General features: G+C 34.0%; 1 long non-coding RNA gene and 1 other non-coding gene across 2 annotated transcripts; both read left to right on the top strand.

Moving 5' to 3' along the window:
• Nucleotides 1–15,507: 15,507 nt before the first annotated feature.
• On the top strand, nt 15,508–17,799 carry LOC136418855 (uncharacterized). Its single transcript, XR_010752964.1, has 3 exons — nt 15,508–15,621; nt 17,094–17,132; nt 17,193–17,799. It is a non-coding gene; the product is annotated as an uncharacterized lncRNA (long non-coding RNA).
• A 6,552-nt stretch (nt 17,800–24,351) lies between these two features.
• LOC136418857 (U6 spliceosomal RNA) lies at nt 24,352–24,456 on the top strand. The gene has a single exon (XR_010752965.1). It is a non-coding gene; the product is annotated as a U6 spliceosomal RNA (small nuclear RNA).
• Nucleotides 24,457–24,788: the final 332 nt, after the last annotated feature.

The following is a 24,788-nucleotide window of genomic DNA, read 5'->3' as shown; positions in this document are numbered from 1 at the left end:
TACACGACACATTAGGACGAACAGCAAGTATGAATTGATACAGCTTTTACACGATCTTAAAGTGGCGTAGAGTAATACAACTTAATACTAGTCTAAGTACTTGGCAACAACTAACGAATTAATGAATTAATAATTTTACATTGGCATGATATACTATATATTATAAAGAAAGCATAGTGAGCACCTTCGCTAGCATTAGTTATGTTTCGTGGAACCGAAACAGCTTTTTTTAAAAAAACTTCACAACACTAAAAACTTATTTTTCAATTTTATTAAAATCAACTTAAAGACTACTTGACAATTTAAGGAACGAGCTTCTAATGAACCCCGACGTACGGCTGCTTAAACTCTTTATTATAAATTCTTGTCCTGATGGGTTTGCTTACAGGTCGTCGGGGCTGTATTTATACTAAGCAGCTTGACTTTACATGGGGCATTGTCCTGAATTTCTATAGGGCTTTCTTTAGGATACAAGTAGAGTTCTGGTTTTATGTGTTGGCATCCTTTCTCGTAATACGCGTAGTGCAATTGACTAATTAATAAGAACTTATTTTGCGGTACAACAACCTTAAACAGACCTTTTATGTAAACTGGAATGGCATACAAATGAAAATATTTAAAATCCTGGTTGTTAACTATGGGAATATGTAAAATATATATAATTTTGTTATTCAAAATGAAACATTCTAAATCGATTATTTTTTCAAATAAAGGAATATTTTCAAAAGTTACAGCAAGTGGTAATTGATTTGATCCTAACTAACTTTGCAGGTTTATTAATTCTGTATAAAGATCTTTTGGTTTTATTACACTAGGGCGTATCGTTTTGAGCTTAGCGAATACTAGCGAGTTTTCTATTTCCTGCAATATTGAAGCGATTACTTCATACATGTTTATTATTTCACCAATTAATTCTTTCAAAAATACACAATTTCTATCATCTATAACGTCTTTTACATATGGTAAAATCTTGTTTATCTTATCTTCAATTAATTTATCATTTTGAAATAATTGTTTCAATGTCTGATTAAATGTTTCTATTTCGGTGATGGATAATGACCTTTGGTTTAAAATTCCTGTTTATAATTTTCTTTGGTTTTCTTCCAGGGGACTGATAAGTTGATCATATCTATCCCCATCGGATGCATCAAGATTTCCCGTAATCACGTTAAAGACAGAACCTATACCATTCATTATTCCTCTTTTTAATCTCGGGGAATGAGGTACAATTCTTTCAAGCCTTATAACTTAAATACTTCTTAAGTGTTTAAAACATAAAAATTAGGTCAAATTTTGATAAAATTCAAATAATTTAAAAAACCTTAAGTTTTAGGTCTAGTAAACCTTATTAAAATAGACACTTATTTTGATCGGAGAATCCAAAAATGCAATAATATACAGAGGGTTTCATTTAAAAAAACACAACTTTGATACTTTTAGGGCTTTTGGGACACCCTGTATAATATGAAAATAATTTTTAAAAATAGCCATAATAGATCCCCGTATAGCCCAAAAGTGAAACCTTTTGAAAGCCTCGTATTTTAGCCATAATGTTCCGCGCCGTATAGCGTGAATAACCCTGTATGAATGTCGAATAGGAGTCGTAATCGCGTTCAGAATCCATGTTGAAGAAGTTAAATGCAGTTAAATGATGACGTAGAATCTATTACACTCTTAACACTAATTACTCTACAGCTGGGGGCTATTCTCCAGAGCCTGTTTAAGATTTCGATAATGAATGACATATTTTTCTCCATGATTCAAATAACAGATTCACTTTTTATGCTTAGAATTAGGTAGACAAATATTTTCAGTTAAAAAGGGTAACTCATTTCGTGTTTCACGGAAACTTTTAGGATATTTGATATCTACTTCAAAAACGTAACCATATTCACCATCATCTTCTAATAATTCAATTTAAAGAGAATCTAGTTCTTCATTAGTTCAGGACGGTTCCAGGTCGGTCAAGGAGGAATCTATACCCGAGGTTTTAGTGGGTAAGGTACTCCTGCTTGCTAGAGGCTGTAGCCTCTGTTGGTTCGAGGTGAATCCCACACAACTTCAGCCGCTGGAAGACCAGATTGGCACAAAATTTCTGTAGTAATTCATAACTTTCCCAAGCGTTTCCAAGTCGTATAAGTAATCTAGGAATAGTATCATTAGGCCCTAGCTGAAGTTCCTAGCCACTACAGCCTTATGTAATCTACGACATTAGCAAGTTTTAGTTGAAACAAGCGAAAAATGTCAAAACAAATTAATGTTTAAATTTCTGAGTCCAAAACCGAGTCTAAATTTATTCAAAAAGTTGACTGCTAGAAAGGCCTCTTCATAACACTGTTTTTTTAAATATTTTGCTTTGTTACTATACAAACTTATGTAGATAACGATTTTAAAAGAAAAATGATAGATTTTTTTGACTGGGTAAAACACCTTGTCTGTAAAATTGATGTAAAAAACTATTTGTATCTGTTAATGAATTAGGATTACCAGGGGTACAAATACGAAATGCGGATTTTTTGTTCGAAAAAGACATATTAAATTTGGAAGAACGATAAAAGGTACATTAGTTAAAGTACGCTCTGTCGCTAGTGTTACATTTTTCCCATCTGTCGGGCAATTTGTGAATACCACGCCAGTAAAAAAGCTTCCTTTTTTACCATGAACCATTCATCTAGCCATTTTTTCACATCGTCGTACGAACCAAAGCGTTGTTCCGCAAGTACGTGACCCATAGATGCAAACAAGTGATAATCGGAAGGAGCCAAATCTGGAGAGTAAGCCGCATGGGCTAAAACCTCCCAGTTGAGTGCTTTCAGCGTGTCGCGAATCGGTTTTGCCCTATGTGAAGGAGCATTGTCTTGAAGAAAAATAATTTTATGTTGCCTTTTGTGATATTCTGGTGGTTTTGGAGCAGCGAACGGTTCAAATCGAGCAATTGTTGTTGATAGCGTTTGATATTAACCGTTTCACCAGTTTTTAATATCTCATAATATCCTCTCCTACCACACAAAGCATCGTTTTCCAGCTAAAGCGATTTGGTCTTGCGGTTAATGTGGACGGTGTACGTAGATCTACCCATGACTTCTTGTGCTTGGGATTTTCAAAGTAAATTTCACACAATTTTCACACAAATTTTACACACATTCAAAACACTTTTCGTCACCAGTGACGATACGATGCAAAAACGACTTCTTTTGTATCTTTCGAGGAAAATTTCACATGTGTTTTTGCGCCTCTCCATTTGCTTCTCGGTCAACTCACTTACCGAACTTCTGAATCTTTCCCATCTCTCGTAGATGAATGGGAACAACTTGTTCACTAACGCGTAATTGCTCTGCAAGTTGTTTTTGTGTTTGTGCATCGTCTTCGTCCAACACTGCCTGCAATTCTGCATCTTTGTACTTTTTTGGCGGTTTTCCGCGTTCCTGGTCTGCAACATAAAAATCGCCACTTCTGAAACGCAGAAACCATCGTTCACACGTATCTTGCGATGGAGCATGTTCCCCATAAGCTCCTCGAAGTACTCGGTATGCTTCAGCAGCAGTTTTCTTCAAATGAAAACAAAAAATTAATGCTGTCCGTGAATCCTCTTTATTTGGCACAAAGTTTGACATACTGAACGCAGTACAACACTACTATGCAAATACTTTTTCAATTTATCATATAGGGGTGGTTGCCACTTGTTGATGGCTAAAAAAGAAAATAATGAAAAAACAATCTTTATTCTATTTGTTGTACTGATACGCTATCGATTTTTCAAATCCGCATTTCATACTTGTATACCTGGTATATGCAATTTTGCCCTGTTTTTAATTTTGAATATTTATGCCTCAAACACAGACTCAACAAACAGATTAACAACAATTGATTTTAGTTCATGTTTTTATTTAGGTACAAAAAGTTAATTATGATAATGTTGACCTTCCGGAATCGGCCGGACTATTGGAATTATTGCTACAAAGTGAACAAAACATAAATACCATATACTTACACACATATATATGTATTTTCTCATTTAAACTGTAAAAATGTTTCCAATACTACCACAAAGTTCCGTTTTTCTACTAGATTTGCAAATTGTAATGTTACGGTCTCCTGTCCATCGTACGTCGTTATATCGGTGTCCTTTAGAAAAAAAAATCCTTTCCCATTTTCGTCTGTGAAAGTCATACAGGTACCCTGATATACTGTTACGTCTGCCAGTTCAACAGCCCTACTTCTTCTTTACTAACTTAGTCTTCTATCGTTCACGTTGGAAGTGACGAAAATCCATTATCAGCTTTTTCATATCCATTTTATTTAAAATATAAACTACTGTTACACGAAACGCGGCCGTAAGTATAATTCGGGATGTTAATGAGAAAAATGAGACAAAGGTTGGTCCTTCGAACGTTCTTTTAATGTCCCAGTTCGGAAATCGAATACCTTTTTCTCCCCCGATGCAACTTGTCGTAGCCACCCCGAGAGCATCTGTTTTTCTTCAAACGGGTTGTTAAGCCACATTTCATCGTTCTTCTCACGCCCGCAGAATTTACCCTATTTTCTTACATTTAACTTAAGATGATCTAATAAACAGACCCTCTGCCCTTTTAAAATGATACTGATTGATGAGTTTAACGATAATACACTATAACTACTCAGTACTTTCTATTTCCAATTTATTTACATTCTAACATGGTATTAATTACAAGCTTAAAGAGTAAAACTCTACTACTACTTGGTATTTTCTATTCCTAATTTATTTGCATTATAATATTCGGCCATCCTAACCTGCTGCGCGTCCTCGCGAAGTCCCTGTTGTTGGGATGTTACTTTGGTCTAATGCTAAAACATAGAAATGTTCTGTAGAGGTTCATATGTATATACAAATGTCCATGCTAGAAGATTTTTTATACAGGGTGGCGCATTTCACCTCCCGTCTTCTATAGTTCGGTTATCATTGAAAGTAGGATTTTGATATTTTGTATACTTTACCTGTGTTTTAGGACGTACTCCGGGAAAATATTTCTAAATATACGGGATGTCTCAAAAAAGTGTGACGATACCGAATTTTTTTTAAATAGAACACCCTATATTTCTTTTTGTCATATACCTTCTTATCTTTATTGAACGTTCCCAGAAATGTTCTAGGTGCGTTATACGTATTGAATGCTACGTATCATTCTTGGATTAGGCAACATCATTTTATTGTAGTTCCATTCAGTTTTCTTTGTCTTTCTCATGAATGCAATTAATCTATGTAAACTCAACCTTTAGCCCAATAACAAAGTAATTAGGCTGAGGCCTACTGTAACAAGGTTGAAATAGAAAATGTTGATAGTGGTCAATATATTGATACAAAACCACCGTCTTAATTGATAAGATAGATATAAATATGGGCTTAAGCGAGTCTACTGACACTTCCCGTCCAGAATTCGAACCAATAGTAGTACCGAATGCGGATAGTTGGCCAGGATTGAGTTGTCTCAATCCTAACGAATCTACATCGTGGTGTCGACCACGTATAAAATACCGGATAGTGTCACAATATTTTCACATTTCAATAATTTCTATGATTGTCTACATATTCCTAAAATTTTGTTGAAATTGGTTAAATAATACCGGCGAAAAAAATAAAACCTAAAAAAAATTGCATTTGCATCTCTAGTTTAGAATAATGTTATGTACCCCGATGCAGGGAGATAGGTTTGGTCAACAAAAACGCGTGGGTTCTACTAGTCACTACTATAATCAACTATTCTGGTCGAGATTCTATTCGGAAGGGACTGTTTTTACCGTAAAGCTGTATTTATGTATATCTAATCAAATAGAAGGGTGATTACAAAACTAATTACTATGCAATGTCCATTGGAAAAACCCCGGACCTTGACTTAATTACTTTATCTGTGGGGCCAAGGTTAAGTTAGTATTATTGGTTGGGCCAAAGGCCGAGTTAGTACAGAACAAATACAATTCTTCATGAGAAATACAAATAAGCTCGAATGTCAGTTAATTTATCCTAATTCATAAGATAGGTACATTACAATAATATTAAAAAATAGAGATAATGTCTATTTAAAGAAACTACTCAAGATGCTTATTAAGCATGGTTTAATAGTTTTATTAAAAAAGTTTCGATGATCGATATTGTACAGGTTCTCCGAAATTTAGCGTCAAATTTTTTAAACTTTAAAGTGTTTTATTTTTCTTATTTTAAATTGGGACCCCCGCATATTTTAATCTAGTTCGATGCAGAATTCAAAAACAAACCTTTTTCGAATTACATGTCTATCGCAATTCCTAACATGTCGAAAGTTGTTCGCCGAAAACCATTCCAATAGTAATTAAACTGAATAAAAAACTAAGGTGGCTATAGTAAACGAATTATTTACAGAACTTATTTTGTAATTACAATTATCTTACAGCTATTACAAATCTAATGTACTCGTATAGTTCAAAATGTCTTCCGTTTTCTTGAAGATACAAATTAAGACGACTATGGAAGGTCTTGTAACCTTCCGCAATACATAAAAAAGTCGAAGGTGGCTTTGAACAAATATCTTTTCTTTTTTTGTTTTTATCACATTGTCAAACATAATTGAAAATATAATAATAATTTGAAATTTGTTCAAAGCCCTGTATAAAATAGACTTAGACTAAATTTTTAAAAATCCTATTTAAGAGTTAATATTAATAAAAGCAAAATCATGCTTTTTTCGAAGAAATTATTATATTTTGACCTAAGGCTGTGTTCCATTCCTTGCATAATATCTAAAGAATATTTAAAACACCAGTTTCAATTCATGTTCTTGGATCATCATCTCAACTACAATCAGAATTTATGCAACCTCTATTCGTTACATTGTTTCTCATGAATTTGTATCTGTTTATTAGTAGTGGGAACTTATGAGTTAATATACAATGTTGCCGAATATTTGCTTATACTAAAAATCACTTCAAAGTTATCAAGAAAAATACTTGGAGGCAATCTGTGTAAACGTTTGTAAACATAAAACTGCTTGGATTGCATAGCTTTATGTACTTTCTTCATAAATCACGTTTTTCTTATTAGATATAAGGCAAAAATAATGTATTCGGAGTTTTATGATATACATAAGAAATTTTGCTAATGTTATGCTTAATTCCCATTAGCTTTTCTTACTTAGGAATATGATTTCCTGCCCATTTAAACAGGTAGCACGAGTTCAAGTTGACACATAGTGGTCGTGCCAGTAAAATAAAGACCTGATAATGCCTCCGACAAAGCTCAACAAAGTGGGCAGAGTAAGTCTGGCCGAGGTCTCCACTTCAATGCATAGATTAGTATGTATTTTGCTGTCTTCGCCGCGATAGAAATGTTTTTAGATATTAGAGCAAAACAGCAATATAAGTAAGTGAAAGAAAAACGATTAATCCGTCACTAGAACTTATAGTAGGAAAAATTCTGAAACTGTGCGAAATTTGTCAAACCACTGAACTGACTCCGCCCACTTCAACCGCTACTCTCCGCCCATTTCGTTGGTCTTTGTCAGAGGCATATTAAACTTTATACAGTCCTCCCACTTGCAAAATCCCTGTATTTCCATTTGAACTGGTGATTCTTGTGTAATTATATTATAATAACTTTTATACTTTTGATTCATGTAAATTTGCGTTATATGACCTGACTTTTTTACTGTTATTTATTAGATTTTTTATTGATATATATATAATGTTAACTAAATATTTAATAATTAATTATAACTGTTTATCAGCATAATTTATTACTTGTTAGGCTAAAGATTTTGTGAATATGTTGTGTGATATTATTGGTTTACCAAAAAATACAGTTTTTTATTCAATTATATGGATCCTTGGAAGGTCAAAATTGGTTTATTTAAGTCCCCATATTTTCCTCCGTGTGTGCAAAAGATTCCGATCTGAAGAAAAAAGTAAAACCAAAAACTATTTCGTCAGACTGTTAAAGCTTTCACGTCGAGTCAAACTATAGTTGTAAATATTTTTCGGACATATAAGCAGCAGTTCAATGGAATCACTGTCCAACGTTACAGCTGCGATGGACATTATCAAAGGCGACAAGGTACCGGACGAAGTGACCTTTCACGTTTCTTGCTTGGCTGCATGTTAAAGTTCTATGGTTACCGCTTCAATCAATGTCGAAAATTACGGAAGATAACTTCGGCAGTTACTTCAGCGCCTTTGATAATGCAGATGGTACTGCAGTTGTGGACTTCGCGTCAGGAAGCAATTTCATTAGACCGCTGCCTCTATCTATCTGGATCTATTCTATTTAAAGCAGCTCAATAATTCATAATGTAAGTTTATTGAATCAAAGTTTTGAAATGTTCTTATTGCAATGCTTCAACGTTTCCTTCAGCACGTTTAAAGTGAAGGAAACGTTTTTAGCCATGGCGTTGTACCCCATTACACCAATTCTCCAAACTTTCCCTGTGGTTGGGCCTAAACCACCATTGATTTCCAAATGGTAACTGAAAAAAATCCCTACATTCTAAATATACGTGTTAACGATGAATTCTCAGTTCTCGCTTTTCCATAGCGAAGCCAACCACATTTGGGGGAACTTTGATTGTCGTTACTGAAGACAGTCTTTGACAAAAAACTCCAACCCTATTTTTGCCAGAAAAAAAGGATAATGATGAACACAGTGATAATTATTTTATTAAAAAACGTATTACTATTACAAAAAAAGATTGTTCCCGTTATGTTGTGCTTATTCGGATGATTGCTGGAGCCGGACTGGCTTGTGATGCCGTTTTGCTTAATAATCATTTCACCGAAAAATAATCAAACAACAACCGCTTTAGATCTGCCGAAATAAATAACCGAACTGAGTAGTTTTAACGCAGTAATCAAAAACTTATTTTAAGTATAATAACTTCAAATCTAATTGTCATTAGAGTTGTTTTATTCAACACCTATCTCCGCCACACCGTTATGGAGTTGTTAGGCACATTGCTCACGTCTTTTGATTACATTTTTTAATCCTTCTTCAATTCTGATTACAAACCTTCCCGTAAGCCATAGAGAAAATTCGTACAAGTCGTATGATGGTAGCTGAGAGAAAATTTTAATGAATTCAAAACTAACAGAAATGGGCGATTGAATGGGATGTTTTTTGATATGTACTCACATCCTGGGTAACTCTTTTTCGAAACATTTCCATTGTTGCTCTAGGAACTTTATATCCCAGAAATATAGTGGAACCTTCGATTTTCGTTCGAATATAGTTTTCCTAACGACGAAAAAAATGTTAATGTACAGGGTGATTCGTAACGCAACCGACACAGAACAGGTGCGTGTAGAGGACCTCAAAACATGTCGATTTTTTATATGAAGTTTTTTTCTGAGGTCTGCGGTTGCTGAGATATCGGCTTCAGAAGATGAATAAAAAAATTTGAAAAAATTCGGGATCTCAGGAAAGGCTTAACCTAGGATAACTATATTTAGGAAATATTTTTGTTTTATTGACGTCTTTATTTGTTAAAAATTTGAAGTGGCCGAAAGCTCAATAAGGGGTGGTTTAGGGGTTGGTCACCCTTAAAATTATATGAATCTTTTTAACCCTAACCAAATTAACAACTAAGGTTTATCAATATGATAGTAAATTTAATTTCATATCTTTTTGGACTCTTGCACATTTTTCGAGAAGTCATTCGTTATTGAGAAAAAAAATGTATTGTGATTTGGTGTCAAAACTAATCAAATCGAGCAGAAGGGTGCATCTGTGTGTAAAAGAAAATGGTAGCCATTTTGAACAATATCTTTAGTGTTTATTTTATTTTAGTAATAATTTATTTCAAATATCGTTAAATTTTGAATAAATTTTATTTAATATTTATTAATAATGAGACCACGTATTAGTTATCGTTTGTAAAATCTTTCTAAATAAGAATATTGACGAACTATGATTAAGTACATAGTTTACTATTATAAAAGTACTGTTTTTGTTCGATTTGATTAGTTTTGACACCAAATCACAAAACATTTTTTTTCTCAATAACGAATGACTTCTCGAAAAATGTGCAAGAGTACAAAAAGATATGAAATTAAATTTACTATCATATTGATAAACCTTAGTTGTTAATTTGATTAGGGTTAAAAAGATTCATATAATTTTAAGGGTGACCAACCCCTAAACCACCCCTTATTGAGCTTTCAGCCACTTCAAATTTTTAACAAATAAAGACGTCAATAAAACAAAAATATTTCCTAAATATGGTTATTCTAGGTTAAGCCTTTCCTGAGATCCTGAATTTTTTCAAATTTTTTTATTCATGTTCTGAAGCCGATATCTCAGCAACCGTAGACCTCAGAAAAAAACTTCATATAAAAAATCGACATGTTTTGAGGTCCTCTACACGCACCTGTTCTGTGTCGGTTGCGTTGCGAATCACTCTGTATTTTTGGGACCTGTAAATTTCATAAGAGAAACAACTTACAAGGATTTTATAGCGTCGGTGCTAAAGCAGTTAATATTTCTGCTCTTTTCTTTTTTGTATTAAAATAATCAATTGCGTATTTATCTACAGTACTAAGTCCTCTTGTATCGGAAACATTTTTTTTTATCCGGTTGCTGGTAAGTTTGATGGGAAGAAGTGGACTCGCTGCATTTACTGGACTTCTCATATCACTTAGTTAATCGGTAGTATCTCTTGTAGAGGGAGCTGCAACGAGTGTATCAGGTGGAAATGACTATTGACTTTCTCCCAGAATATCAAACTTTGTCGGGATGTCTGTATCCGTGGGGCTACTATTTGGTAATCAGCTTCATGAGTTTCGGTTTCATTGGAAATTTGCGATTTATCCAGATCATTTAGATCTTAGTCAGATGGTTGAAAATGTTGAAATTCCAGATTTATCTCCTGAGAGTAGTTTTTTCTGAATGCATTGAGAAATTTCAAGTATTGTGCCAAGTAATACAGTTTTTTTGATCCGGCACTAGATCCACTTTTACCTTAACCACTAAGGCTACGAACGTATGACGAACGTATTCCTTTTCATTTGTCCTTGCAAAAATCACCTATAAATATCGAAAGCAATTTTCAAAAGAACTGATGTCACAATAGTTTTATGAATCAATAGCTATTATTTCTTTTGCCATAGGTTTTTGGCCACTCGTTCATCATTTTGATTCAGGTCGTACGTTTTTATGAGGGGTGAAATAATAATAGGCCAAATTATTGACGAAGGCTGTTACATTATAAGGCAAGTCTTCCACTGACTGGTTGAAAAGTTCTGAAAAGTGAATTGGTGCAATAGATGGTAAATACATCCGCATTAAGAAAACTACAAAATCCGGATCTGATCCTGGATACTTCAACTATAAAGAATATTTTTCGATAAATCTTATGGCATGTGCAGATTCAGATGATTTGTTCGCAAGTATTGATGTTGGAAATTATAGTAGAAACAATGATTCCGTCGTATTCAGACATTCAGGCCTTGGACAATTACTATTGACCAATGTTTCTTCGTGATTCGTGGTACCAAGATGTTGATTAGACGTGGCCTAATTCTTGATACGTTTAGTTAGCAATGGACTGAATGCTTGCGAAGGACCACCCTGAGTTCGCAGTCTCAGAGACACCGTGTTCGTGCAAATGAAGAAAACAAAAAGCCTTTTTAACGGTAACTAAGGTTTATTGTTCACCAACAATTTCGAGTAATTTAGCAAAGGAGTAACAACTTTTCGTGACAAGTAAACTAGTATACTAATTAATCGTGTATAGGAACCGTGAGTAAAGTAATCGCGTACGAGTAATGTGCAAAGTACGGAGTTAAGAGTCGACGAAGACGCACAAGAAGAGGCGGATTTTTCTTCTTGCAAAATCTTAAATACTAAAGTTAATGGTAAGCGTACATAGGCGTACCAGAAACCAGGAGGTCATCATCGGCACTTCTTCCTTGTAACCTGCCTAACTTTAACAATATAATTGGGTTTTATTTGAGGGCGGTTAAGACAAGAATCGAGAACGTGTCTAAATTTTAGTACGCACAAAAGGTCGGCGAGAAGTTTTGTTACATAATTAGTCTAAGTTCAAACGAAATGCGTACCAACATCTGGTCATACGGGCAAAGTGGCAAGAAAAACGAGTAATGTTCATAGGCGTAGCACACGGGTTCCTTACAACTAGTCCCAGATTTAATACTAAACTTATGAAGAATACAACTTATCGAACTATTAGATTAAATCAATTATCGGATATTCTATCCTCTACACAAGCCCTAACACATACGCAACAACAATATTTTCATATTCAACATTAGTAAACGACATTGCTTGGAATTTGAGTGAAAAAAATATGTTGCAAAATAAAAATTATAATTTATTTTGACAAAAGTCATAAAAGCGCAATTCATACAATCCAAATCATGACGTCAGCAAAGCAACTAAATCTACTTTAAAAAATCCACGTTTTCTATATTGTTTTTCCATAAAACAGTTTATTGTAAAAATATTGTATCTCAAATTATAAAGGACTAAATAAAAAAGTTTTTTCGCTAGTTTACTTTGCAGTTATGGGGGAAAAGTTTTCCTAAATTTGCAATAAAAGTCGAAAGTCGTTTAGCACTATTAGCGGTTTTAAAAGTTTGAACTGCTGTAGAATTTTTATTTCTATAAGTATTTTCAAAACTGTTGGTGCTAATTTTGCGTTAGGGTCTTGACAAACGAATACAAATAATTTTATTTCAAAGATTGGGAGAAAACTATCAAAAAATCTACGTTTGTACGGCTATGCCTGGTCTCACCAAAATATCACTGAATTGTGAATAACTCGAAAAATACAAATTTTCGGATAATGAATTATTAATCAAAAAAGTTACAAATAGACTCTATTATCACCCCTTAAAATTAAGTCCCACATCAACCAAACATCCTGTATTATATTCACTCATTCAGAGGTAGAAGTGTGTTCTCACATTATTTAGAAGTGTAATTTACCAACATGCTAAGCCCAAGTACATAATCGGTTTTTAGCCTTAGAGGGGGCATGGCCCCATTTCTGTATCTATTATTCTCGAAAACATATGGCTCCATGTGACAAAACTTGGGCATCTCTCCTTGTAAGAACTCTCTATTTACCACCTTGTGAGAAAGTGTGGCTCAAATTGGTAGGACTGTAACATGCCTATGGGAAATTAATTTCGCCGGTCAATCAAATGTGGCCCTTTAAAGAGATGGTCAATGAAGTAACCAATAATAGCCTCTAGTTGTAGTACCCCCATGGATGTTATCCCTCAGTTTATGTATTTAAAATCTTCAGAATATTCTTGAATTCTCTTAGTCAAATTGTCGGATTGACGAGAGCTCTTCATTTGTTTAAGTCCGTTTGAGGGCAGTGAATATTTAACAGTGAAACAAATTATTTCGTAAGTCGTTCCACAGTTTAAGGTTCTATGGAAATAGTTGCTTGAATCAGGAAAAACGTTCTTCCAATAAAAGTTGTAAATTGCGGACAATTTGGTGAAGGAAAATTATTCACTATAGGATCTCGTCACGTTACTGATGGCGATTGTTGAAAAAAAAAATTAATTTATTAGATTACCTATATTATTCAGGCCTCCAAGTTGTTAAGTCTTTAAAACATCTAGAGAAAATATTTAAATTAATGGCGATTTTATATTTAACATAAGTATACATACAACAGTGACTCCCTAAAATATTCAGACACTTACCATCTTCTTTTGTGCATAGTAATAATGAAAATAAACAATTAGGAAACAGGACTTTGGTATAGGTTTGGTATTAGTTTTTGCTCACTAACGATGTAAAAATATATTTAATATTAACTAATAATATCAAAAAAAGTAAAAAGAAGAACACATTAGGCTCTTCTAGACAATGCCCAAGATCATTTTTGAACGTGGTCGAAGATTGACATCTCAACTCGAACCTTTTCGAAAATGTTATGTTCCAAAAACGCTCCCTTACGAAAATACAGGGTTGCGAAGTTTTAGAAAAAAAATGGAAATTAATGAATATTTCGAAAACCGCTTGAGATATTTCAATCAAATTTGGTAAGTAAAGACAGTTTATAAAGAGGCATTAATTGCAATAAAAATATGTGTTTTTTTCCGAAACTTTACAAGCTTGTATTCTCGTAACGGAGCATTTTTGGAACATAGTTTATATAACAAATTATCATTATTTTTTGTCAGATAGAATCCTACCTCAAAATATCCGCACATCGTTAAGGAACACTCCGTATACGAGCAGTAAAAGCATAAGACCCACTGTGCGCTTCTCTGTTTTAAGGTAAAATGGAAGCAGAGTAGAATATTGCATTTGTTTCGAAGATGTTTTTCAGGAATTAGTATCGATTTTTTAACAGGAATTTCTTTTGGAAATAGGAAAGATATTTATGTACTTAGTATAAATAAGTTATATGATTTAATGAAATAAAGGAAGTATCCTTACAATGGAAGAGTGTAACTTCTCATTAGTCTATGTGCCAAAAAAACTTTAACAGAAAAATTAGGTTCAATTGCTGGATGTCAAAAACGATAGATTTTAATGCAAAAAATGAACAAAATTAATAAAATTGGCATTTAGACTAACTAGAAGTTACACTCTTCAATTGTACAGATGTTTTCGTTATTTCATTAAATCATATAACATATTTATACTAAGTAAATACATTTTCTATTTCAAAAAGAAATTCCTGTTAAAAATTCAATATTAATTCACAAAAAACATCTTCAAAATAAACGCAATCTTCTCTCTACTTCAATTATTAATTTTCTGTTGCGTCACGTGGCACCATCTGTAAACTAGGGTTGTATTTTCTCGGAAGTGTTTACAAGTTTCTATTTAGCCATTGTAGATTTCTTTCTTGTATAGATTACAGATTTCTTCTTTTTAAAGACTCCAGATTTCTTTCTCAAACAGGTTTACCGATTTCTCCTAAGTTTTTGTAGATTTCTTTCTTGTGTACTTGTGGCGCCATTTTGCAGAAACGGGCTTGCTGTGCATTACGACAATAGTGACATACATCAAGATTTTTTAATTTATTTGTTTTTATTGTTTGGGTATAAAAGTTAAAATTTTAAGTGTTATATAAAAAAATATTGTGTCTTTAAAAAATCGAAAAGTAAGAAGGAAGGGATGTCAGACCACTGATAGAAGATCTAGGGACTAGGAGGTATGATAGAAAAAGAAACCGGTTGCCAAAAATGTTCCCAATAATTTTCCACATCCAATACTCATTCTAATACAGATAGAGGATACAAATAATTTGTAACAAATGTCTGTTTCTTCTAATGCAAAGAAAACTTATCTTTTGTATCTTTGATCGCAAAGCACAGTTTTTATAAACTACTATATCAAATCAGTTGTCGAAGCTCAATTAACTCAAGACCAGCAATTTGAACTTGTGGGGTTTGAGTTTCAACATTGATCGGTGAGATCTCACAATCCTTGTGTATTATCAAAGATAGCGAATATTCTCGGTGGAGAGATAGGTAGTATAGTTGCCCATCTTTTTAAGATGAGAAGCACAGCAGAACGAAGGAAAGTCGTAGTTTCAAGGTGGAAAGAAGGGAAAAGGATTTTATCACATATCTTATTGGAAAGTCCAGGTTGCCCATCGATGAAAGGACTCCTCAGGGTTATACAGAAGGGTATGTATTTTTTTTTATTATTTGGTAGGAAATAGTTTGTACCATGCTAGATTCCAAGTCAAGGGATCATTCACTTATGGATTATGGATAACTGGTGCATTTGAGAAAAATATATGAAGGGGAAAGAATAATTTATTTAAAATTAATGGAATTGCCATTACAAAATGGTTCACGTTAGGAGAAACAATTGCCCTAGCATACAGAAAATAAACATTTAACATTTAATACGTCGTGTTTGGTTACCTACGGGACTTTTATTAGAAGTTTATTTGATAAATGGGCTTCTTAGGTAATAGTGTAGTGCAGGGTTGAAGTCTGTCCGATAAGTGGTTGTAAGTTCTGAAACACCCCGTATTATAATAACTTCTATTATTGTGGCAATAACACTTATGAAAGGGAATTAAGGTTTTATAATACGAATTATTAAACATTCTAAATTTGTTCCTGTAATTTCCAATTTGCAAGGTACCAAATATTTGTAACGAAGGGCTGGTAAATGTAATCTCGAAGGAACTTAAATGGATAATTTAATAATTATACCTACAGTCGTTTCGAAGTTTACCTTTGAAGAGCCATTCCACAAATATGGAAAAGTTGCTGGAATGAGTAAAGTTTCTAAGAACTTCCAATAAAAGTTGTAAATTCTGCACAATTTGGCGAAGGAAAATTATTCACCATAGGATGGGGAAACGTTTACATATTTAAGTGCATTGTAGTGTGTCGGTGTGAAATAATTACACGAAGGAAAATTACAACACTTTTATTATTTCTCTAAAATATAAAACCCCGGAATTTATGGGGGATAGAGTTTGTTCATCGTTTCATGAGAGAGGAAGACATCGTAATCATTATTGGAAGGGTGGTTGCTTAGTGGAATCCTTCGAAGAGTCTTCCACTACCTAACTTAAGAGGAAAAGACCATGTGCCAATATAGGTCAACACGGGCCTGTCCAATTGCAATATATGGGCTGTTCGAAACAAAAGGCACTTAGAACAAAACAGATCTCTGACGGTTGACCCATTTGAAACACATAATTTTGGACAGTTCAAAGCCAACCAGACATTTTAACTCATGTTGAAATATAGTCATTAGATTCCTACAAAATGGTACAGGATGATTTATGAGTGCAAGTCCATAAGTATGTGTAGCCTATGGTATTTTACATTAACTGAGCTCATTGTTTTTTTAAACCTGATTGAGGTGTATTATTTAACAGTGAAATAAATTACTTCGTAAGTTGTTTCTGAGTTTGCAGTTCCAAGATCCATTACAATATGTTATAATAAAAATTATTTCGCACATCTAAATTTTCTAGGCGGGTCATTCAAAAAGAGAAGAGATACATTTTTAGAATATAAAAACCGATAGATACAAAATCATTTTTAGGTGTAAAATCTATGAATTCCATAATTATTGAAGCTTATTGGTTTGACTGATATGCAACCAATATTACACCCAATGTTTTTTGCAGATCAGCAATTCAGTCACCGACGATACTTTTGCGATAATGGTAAATCATTTAATTCTTCATGAATTGTAATTACATACAAATAATTTTATGTATTTTCAGGAAGGTGGTTCAGAAAGTATAAATATGGATCCAATACTAGTTGACGACTTTCGCTTAACCCTTGCAAATTTAAAATATCCAAATCAACTGCTAAAAAAGACTGGAAGATCTTTAAATTCAAACACGCGTCACAACTCATCAGCCTTAAAAAAGAATTAGAACTCCAAAAAAAGACTCAGAATTGACTCAGAAAACACTTAGAAAATCAACTCAACATCCTTCAAAAAGACTATCAGCTGTTGAAAGAGCAATATGAGGCCATGTTGGATTTCTAATACAAGTGTTCACGTCCAAAATTCAATAGTCTTTATGTTCTCAAATTTATTGTCTGTAAGAGTCAAGTTTGTTCAATTTATGACTCCTTTTCTTAAAACAGAAGAAAGAAGAAAGTATGGGTTTTTGGGTCTTTTGTTTCTTGAAGTTAGTATTTTCACCCATGTAAAGACCAGATGACCAGGACAATAAATCAAGAGAATGGTTGCAGTGTTTGACCCTTTTAATACTGATGGGTGGTAAAAGTGTGAGCTTTTAGTAGTTAGTTCGTTACAGATCTTTTGACCGTTAACACGTGCCTTCTGACTGTAATAAAGAAATTAGAGTTCTAACAGAAACGATCTGTCTTAGATTCTTTTATTTCTATACCCCATAATCTCACAGGTTATGGGCCCAGTTTAATATCAAGCGATATTAACCTCAAGTGCGTGAACCATTTTTTTGAAAAAAAAACAACTTAAAAATGGATTCGAATAGAATGAATCGGAACATCAAACCATTCAACGGAGAACGGTATAGTGTGTGGAAAATTCGGATTCGTGCTTTATTGTGTGAATTAGACGTTTTGCACGTGATAGAGGGTGTGAAGCCTACAAGGGATGTGGACAGAGTTTGGGAGAAAGCTGAAAAAGTGGCGAAAAGTGCAATTCTCGCGAATTTGGCAGACTCTTTTATAAACTCGACGATAGAGAGAAAAAGTCCTAAGGAAATTTTTGAGGAATTCGATAAAGTATATGAGAGAAAAAGTCTCGCATCACAATTGTCGATTCGAAAAAGACTTTTCGCATTGAAATTACAGGGAGATGTTCCCCTTATGAAACATTTTTCTGTATTTGACGAATTAATCGAAGAATTATTGGCAGCTGGGGGAAAAGTGGAAGAAACTGACAAAGTTTCACATCTATTGTTAACACTCCCAAATTTCTACGACAATATTATTACTGCTATCGAAACATTGTCAAATGATGATCTTACTCTCGCGTTTGTGAAAACAAAATTGCTTGACTTTGAAGTAAAACGGAAAGAAGAAAACAAGGACACAAGTGCTAAAGTCCTGAATGTAGAAGTAAGAAACGAAAATCAAAGGACTTTTAGACCAAGCAATGTTTCGAGCAAATTTAATGGAAAGTTCAAGAAACAGAGCAGAATAATATGTTATCACTGTGTTAAACAAGGCCATATAAAAGCCAAATGTTATCACTTTAAGAAAAGTGGAAAGCCAAAATTTTATGAGAAGAAAAAGCATGCACAAGTGGCACAGGCGACCAAGGTGCTATCAGAAGGAAATCAATCAAGCTTTGCATTTATGATGCAAGAGTGTGCTTATGAACCAAGAATTAAAGGACACGTGGATTTTATTCTGGACTCTGGAGCATCGGATCACATCATAAATAGAAAAGACCTTGCCGAAAATTTCGTGGAACTAAGTGTACCCATAAAAATTGCAGTAGCAAAGCACGGCGAGTACATCATCGCAACAAGGAGAGGCAGCCTGAATGTAACCAGTGACCAGGGCATCAATGGAGTTCTGGAAGACGTCCTGTATTGCCCAGAAGCACCACAAAACCTGCTCTCAGTCTCTAAGATGCAGGCCGCAGGTTTGACAATTGTTTTCGACGCAAATGGTGGTAAAATCATAAAAGGTGGTAAGACCGTCATGTATGGTAAGTCGTCGAATAACTTAATTATGGTTGGCTTCACAATAAACTCAAAGGTAATTAATGTAGCAAACACTAAGTTGAGTTATGAGATTTGGCATCAAAGGCTAGGGCACATAGGAAAACGAAAGTTTTTGGAATTGAGAAATAAGGGAATGTTTGAAGATACAAAAGATTTAGAATACGTAGTGGTAAATGATAAATTATGTGAGGCATGTATAAAAGGCAAGCAATCGCGTTTGCCATTTAACAAAGAAAAGAACAAAGATCATATTAGAAGACCGTTATTTGTAGTTCACTCGGATGTCGCGGGTCCTGTCACTCCTCCTACGGTGAATAATAAGAATTATTTTGTTTTATTTCTTGATCAATACACACATTACTGTGTCTCATATTTAATAGAATACAAATCAGAAGTTTTCAATGTATTTAAAGATTTTGTGGCAAAAGGTGAAGCCAGATTTAATTCAAAATTAGTAAATCTATATTGTGATAATGGAAGGGAATATTTATCAAATGAAATGAAGGACTACTGTATGGAAAGAGGTATTAGTTACCACTTGACAGTCCCTAGGACCCCACAGTTAAATGGTGTGGCTGAACGTATGGTGAGAACCATAACGGAAAAAGCGAGAACTATGGTTGTTGGGGCAGGACTTGAAAAAGAGTTCTGGGGAGAAGCAGTCTTGACTGCTACTTACTTAGTAAATATTACACCAACCAAAGTTCTGAGTAATGATAAGACACCATTTAAAATGTGGCATGAAAAAAGGCCACAATTAAAATATTTAAAGGTATTCGGTTCAACTGTATATGTTCATGAAAAGACCAGTAGAGGTAAATTCGATGAAAAATCGTGGAAAGGAATACTGGTTGGTTATGAACCGAATGGCTATAAAGTGTGGGATAGTGAAAAAGCAAGTTTCGCTATTGTGAGGGATGTCATTGTGGATGAAACTGATTTCATAAAGTCCAGACCCTCTCTTGGGGTAGGTGAGCTAGAAAATAGCTGTGATAATAAAGTTATGAAATCAATGGAACCTCTGGTATCAAATAATGGTGAAATGCCATGGGAAATGCACAGGTCTGACAACCTAGAGCATGGTGATAGTCCAGAGGAATGTACAGAGTGTCCTCTATCAGATGATAAAGAAAATAGTTTTCCTCAAAATGAACCGAGGAGAAGTATCAGACTTAAGGGCCTACCGCCTATTTCATATGATGAAGGTGACATATCCGAGAACTACATATTATCGGTCCAATCAATTTTATATAGTATCCCAAAGACTTATCGGGAAATTAGATTTAGGGAAGATAGGGCTCAATGGGAAAAGACTATGAAAAGCGAGATAGATTCTTTGCTGGTTAATGAAACGTGGACATTGGTATCAAGACCACAAGGAAAAAATATAGTTGATTGCAAATGGGTGTTTTCTTTAAAGTTCGATGAGCAAGGAATCCCAATAAAACCAAAGGCTAGGTTAGTTGCAAGAGGTTTTTCACAAGAATATCTTACAGACTATAATGAGACATTTGCTCCTGTAGCCAGAATTGCAAGTTTTAGGTTCATGTTAGCATTTGCAAATCAATTTAATTTGTTGTTACATCATATGGATGTAAAAACCGCCTTTTTGAACGGAAAATTAAAGGAGGAAATTTATATGAGGGTACCAGACGGAATAGAATGTAATGAAGATCAAGTTTGTAGATTGAATAAAGCTCTTTATGGTCTGAAACAAGCAGCGAGATGTTGGTTTGAAGTTTTTGAGCAAGCTCTCAAGGTGAAGGGATTTATAAATTCACCAGTTGATCCATGTATATATGTTTTGGATCATGGAGACATAGATAAGAATATCTATGTAGTTTTGCATGTCGATGATCTTGTAATAGCAACCGCAAACATCAAGACCATGGATAATTTTAAATTATATCTGATGCACAGATTCTCGATGGTAGACCTAAAGGAAATAAAATTGTTTCTAGGGATTAGAATTCATAGGGAAGATGGTAAAATTTCGTTAGATCAGGGCCCGTATATAAAAACTATTTTGGAAAAATTTAAAATGGCAGACTGTAATGCTGTGAGCACTCCTCTTGAAAGCAAGTTAGATTATTTAGCCTTAAATTCGGATAAAGAGACAAATGCACCGTGTAGAAATTTGATAGGGTGTTTAATGTATTTGATGGTATGTACAAGACCTGATCTGAGCGCATCAATCAGTATTTTGAGCAGGTACACAAGTAAGAATAATGACGAGTTATGGAAATGTCTTAAACGAGTATTGAGGTATTTGAAAGGCACAATGGACATTAAGCTAACGTATAAAAGGAACGATTTTGAACATATGTTGGTTGGGTATGCTGATTCAGACTGGGGCAGTGATGAAAATAATAGAAAAAGTACCACAGGGTACCTATTTCAGTTGTTTGGGAACTGTGTAATTTGCTGGAATACAAAGAGACAATTGTCGGTGGCAGCTTCCTCTACAGAAGCTGAATATATGGCTCTCTTTGAGGCAGTGAGAGAGGCCTTATGGCTAAAATCACTGGCAGAGAGTATCAAATTAAAGATAGAAGTCCCTATAATTATCTATGAAGACAACAACAGCTGTATCAGCATAGCCAACAATCCGACCAATCACAAGAAAACAAAGCATATCGATATTAAGTATCATTTTTCCAGAGAACAGGTTGAAAGAGGTCTAATCAAACTGGAATATGTCGGAACAGGTCAACAGCTAGCCGATGCGTTCACAAAACCACTACCAGCACCAAAGTTTATGGAAATCAGAAGGAAAATGAATATGGATTAATGAGAATTTTTTATCATACATTTTGTATATAATGTAAATTTAATGGTCTGATTAGGTTTTCCTGGGTTTCCCTAATCCAAGCAGCAAATGTTGGACCATTTGTATTTCGTTCCCAGAGGGCAGTCAGAAGGTACATTGAGAAAATTAGAATATTGATATTGTATGTAATCGGTAGTTTTGGACATTGCTTTTATAACTATGCTAGTAAGAGAAAGCCAATTAAATTTTGAGGGGGTGTGTTGGATTTCTAATACAAGTGTTCACGTCCAAAATTCAATAGTCTTTATGTTCTCAAATTTATTGTCTGTAAGAGTCAAGTTTGTTCAATTTATGACTCCTTTTCTTAAAACAGAAAAAAGAAGAAAGTATGGGTTTTTGGGTCTTTTGTTTCTTGAAGTTAGTATTTTCACCCATGTAAAGACCAGATGACCAGGACAATAAATCAAGAGAATGGTTGCAGTGTTTGACCCTTTTAATACTGATGGGTGGTAAAAGTGTGAGCTTTTAGTAGTTAGTTCGTTACAGATCTTTTGACCGTTAACACGTGCCTTCTGACTGTAATAAAGAAATTAGAGTTCTAACAGAAACGATCTGTCTTAGATTCTTTTATTTCTATACCCCATAATCTCACAGGCCAAAATGCAAAGTTTGGAAACCGACCCTGTAAGTTAATGCGATTTTGATTGTTTTGAATTAATTTAATTATCATTGTTATTTTTTAGAAAGCCACAAATTGGAAAATATTTTAAAGGACTAAGCACGTAAAACTAAAAAGTTTTCTTGTCGCAAGTAAAGTTAAACATTTTGACTCTAGAATCCGCCGAAGAGAAAAATGATACAGGCATTTTGCGGAGCAATACCAGAACAAACTTCAAGTATGAGGCTTTAGTATCAAAAGTTTTTAAGAAGAGGCCCCAAGACTGTACACTAGGGTGTGCCAGTCTGCACATCCCAGGTTTCCCATTGGGGAAATTACTTCTATCCCGGACTACTTCTACAGCCGGAAAATGGCGGGTATTGGGCTTTCTTTGGGAAAGTTATCCGTTGCCAATAGATAGTTTAAAAATTGAAAAACATAAAAGTGAATTAATTAGTGCCTCCGAACTAAAGGTTGCCCCCATTTCCGATTAAGGTGTTGCACGCACATTGAAAAATCAATGTTTTATTTTGAGGTTATTCGCCAAAGATCGCTTTTCAAATTTATGGCTTATTTGCTTTGAATCTCATTCTTTAATCCATTTGGGACCAATTTTTTTTTCTACAACTTTTGAACATTTTTAGATTGTTTGTGGTGTTATTATTTAAGATAAAATATTATTTTTGTTAAAAAAAACTCTAAACATCTAATTACAATAATTGTTTAATGGAGGGTTTATACTATGCATTTAATAGTGGAGCCAGTATTATTTTTCGTGCCAGCAAATTTAGATTGCGTAACTGGTGCGCAAGTTAAAACTTTGCATGCATGGACCGAAAAAGTCTGCAGACTTCTGAAATTCGCTTGCGCCAGTGACGACTCACACCGATACGAAAATATTCCATATTTTGCACGTGTAAACAATCACCTGCTGGCGAGTTCGCTAGTTAAGCCGCGTTTACATTATGCAAGTTTCTGTTTGCGCAAGTTCTTGATTGCAAGTCCTTGTAATTTGTCAACAAAATTGTTACTGTTTACACTACACAACCATTTGTGCAAGATTTTTATTAGAAATGTGGCAGTTGTATGATGTAGTGTTCATTATAGAAACATCTGAAATTATTAATTTTGATGTGAATATTTTATGTCACGGGTTAAATGAAGAATTACGCGCGTTGTTACAAAAAAAAGCCGAAAAAGGAGGGTTTGGGTAAAACCGTGGATAAATCGAATGCAAAATTTAGGAGCATGAAATATTTTGCTTAAGGGATTATCATGCGAAGGCCCTTCAGCTTACAGAAATCACCTGACAATGTCAAAAGATATGTTTGAAAGTCTGTTTGAATTGGTGACACCACAAATTTGACAAAATGCTTTGCCAAATTTGCAAGCTTTGCCTGTTACAGGAAAACTAGAAATTACTGTAAGATACCTTGCTACAGGAGATAATTTTTCTTCGCTTATGTATTAATATAGAATTCCTAAAAGCACCATAAACCAGTTTATCTCATCTGTGTGTACAGCTATCTATCAAGCACTGAAACCGTTTATTATGGTAAGGGGTCTGGTACATTTATTCGGCTCACAGGTTTTTAATTTTACAATGTTTTAATGCATTCTATTTCAAAGTAGACCTTCTATGGAATATATTAAAATGAGGATGAATTGAAATTTGTTAAAAAAATTTCCTAGATAAATTACTTCCCAAATAGCATTTCTACACTAATCTCAATAATTTTATTCAATACTAAAGTGATTAAAAAAAACGTGATTTACTCGTATTCGCTTCGGCGGTACATATTTATATAAAATTGGAACAATACAGAAAAAGATTAACACGACCCCTGCGCAAGGATGAAACGTTTTGTTTATCTAACCTTGTTGAAAATCTGACTCAAACAGAAATTAAACTTCCATATGCCAGTAAGAATTTAATTTAAAATTCTTTAGTAAGTATTCACTTATGTTACGTGTTGTCGGAAAAATGAATCGAGTCCTATAGAACAACATACGCCAAAAGCTTTTGACCTGCTAGAAGGTTCTTAAGGTGAATGCTATAAATATCGATTACAGTATAGATGAAGGGTCTTTTCTAAATGGTACGCCAGTTCATGTAATACATCTAGTTTTTTTCTAGTGTACCACCCAATTTTAAAATAATTGAAACCCCTCAGAATGTAATTTATTTTCTCGTAATTGTTAATATTGTAAATAA

Source organism: Euwallacea similis, unplaced genomic scaffold, assembly GCF_039881205.1.
Source record: "Euwallacea similis isolate ESF13 unplaced genomic scaffold, ESF131.1 scaffold_38, whole genome shotgun sequence".
Taxonomy (NCBI): domain Eukaryota; kingdom Metazoa; phylum Arthropoda; class Insecta; order Coleoptera; family Curculionidae; genus Euwallacea; species Euwallacea similis.
The sequence above is the reverse complement of the archived record's forward strand: the minus strand, read 5'-3'. Positions and strand labels throughout refer to the sequence as shown.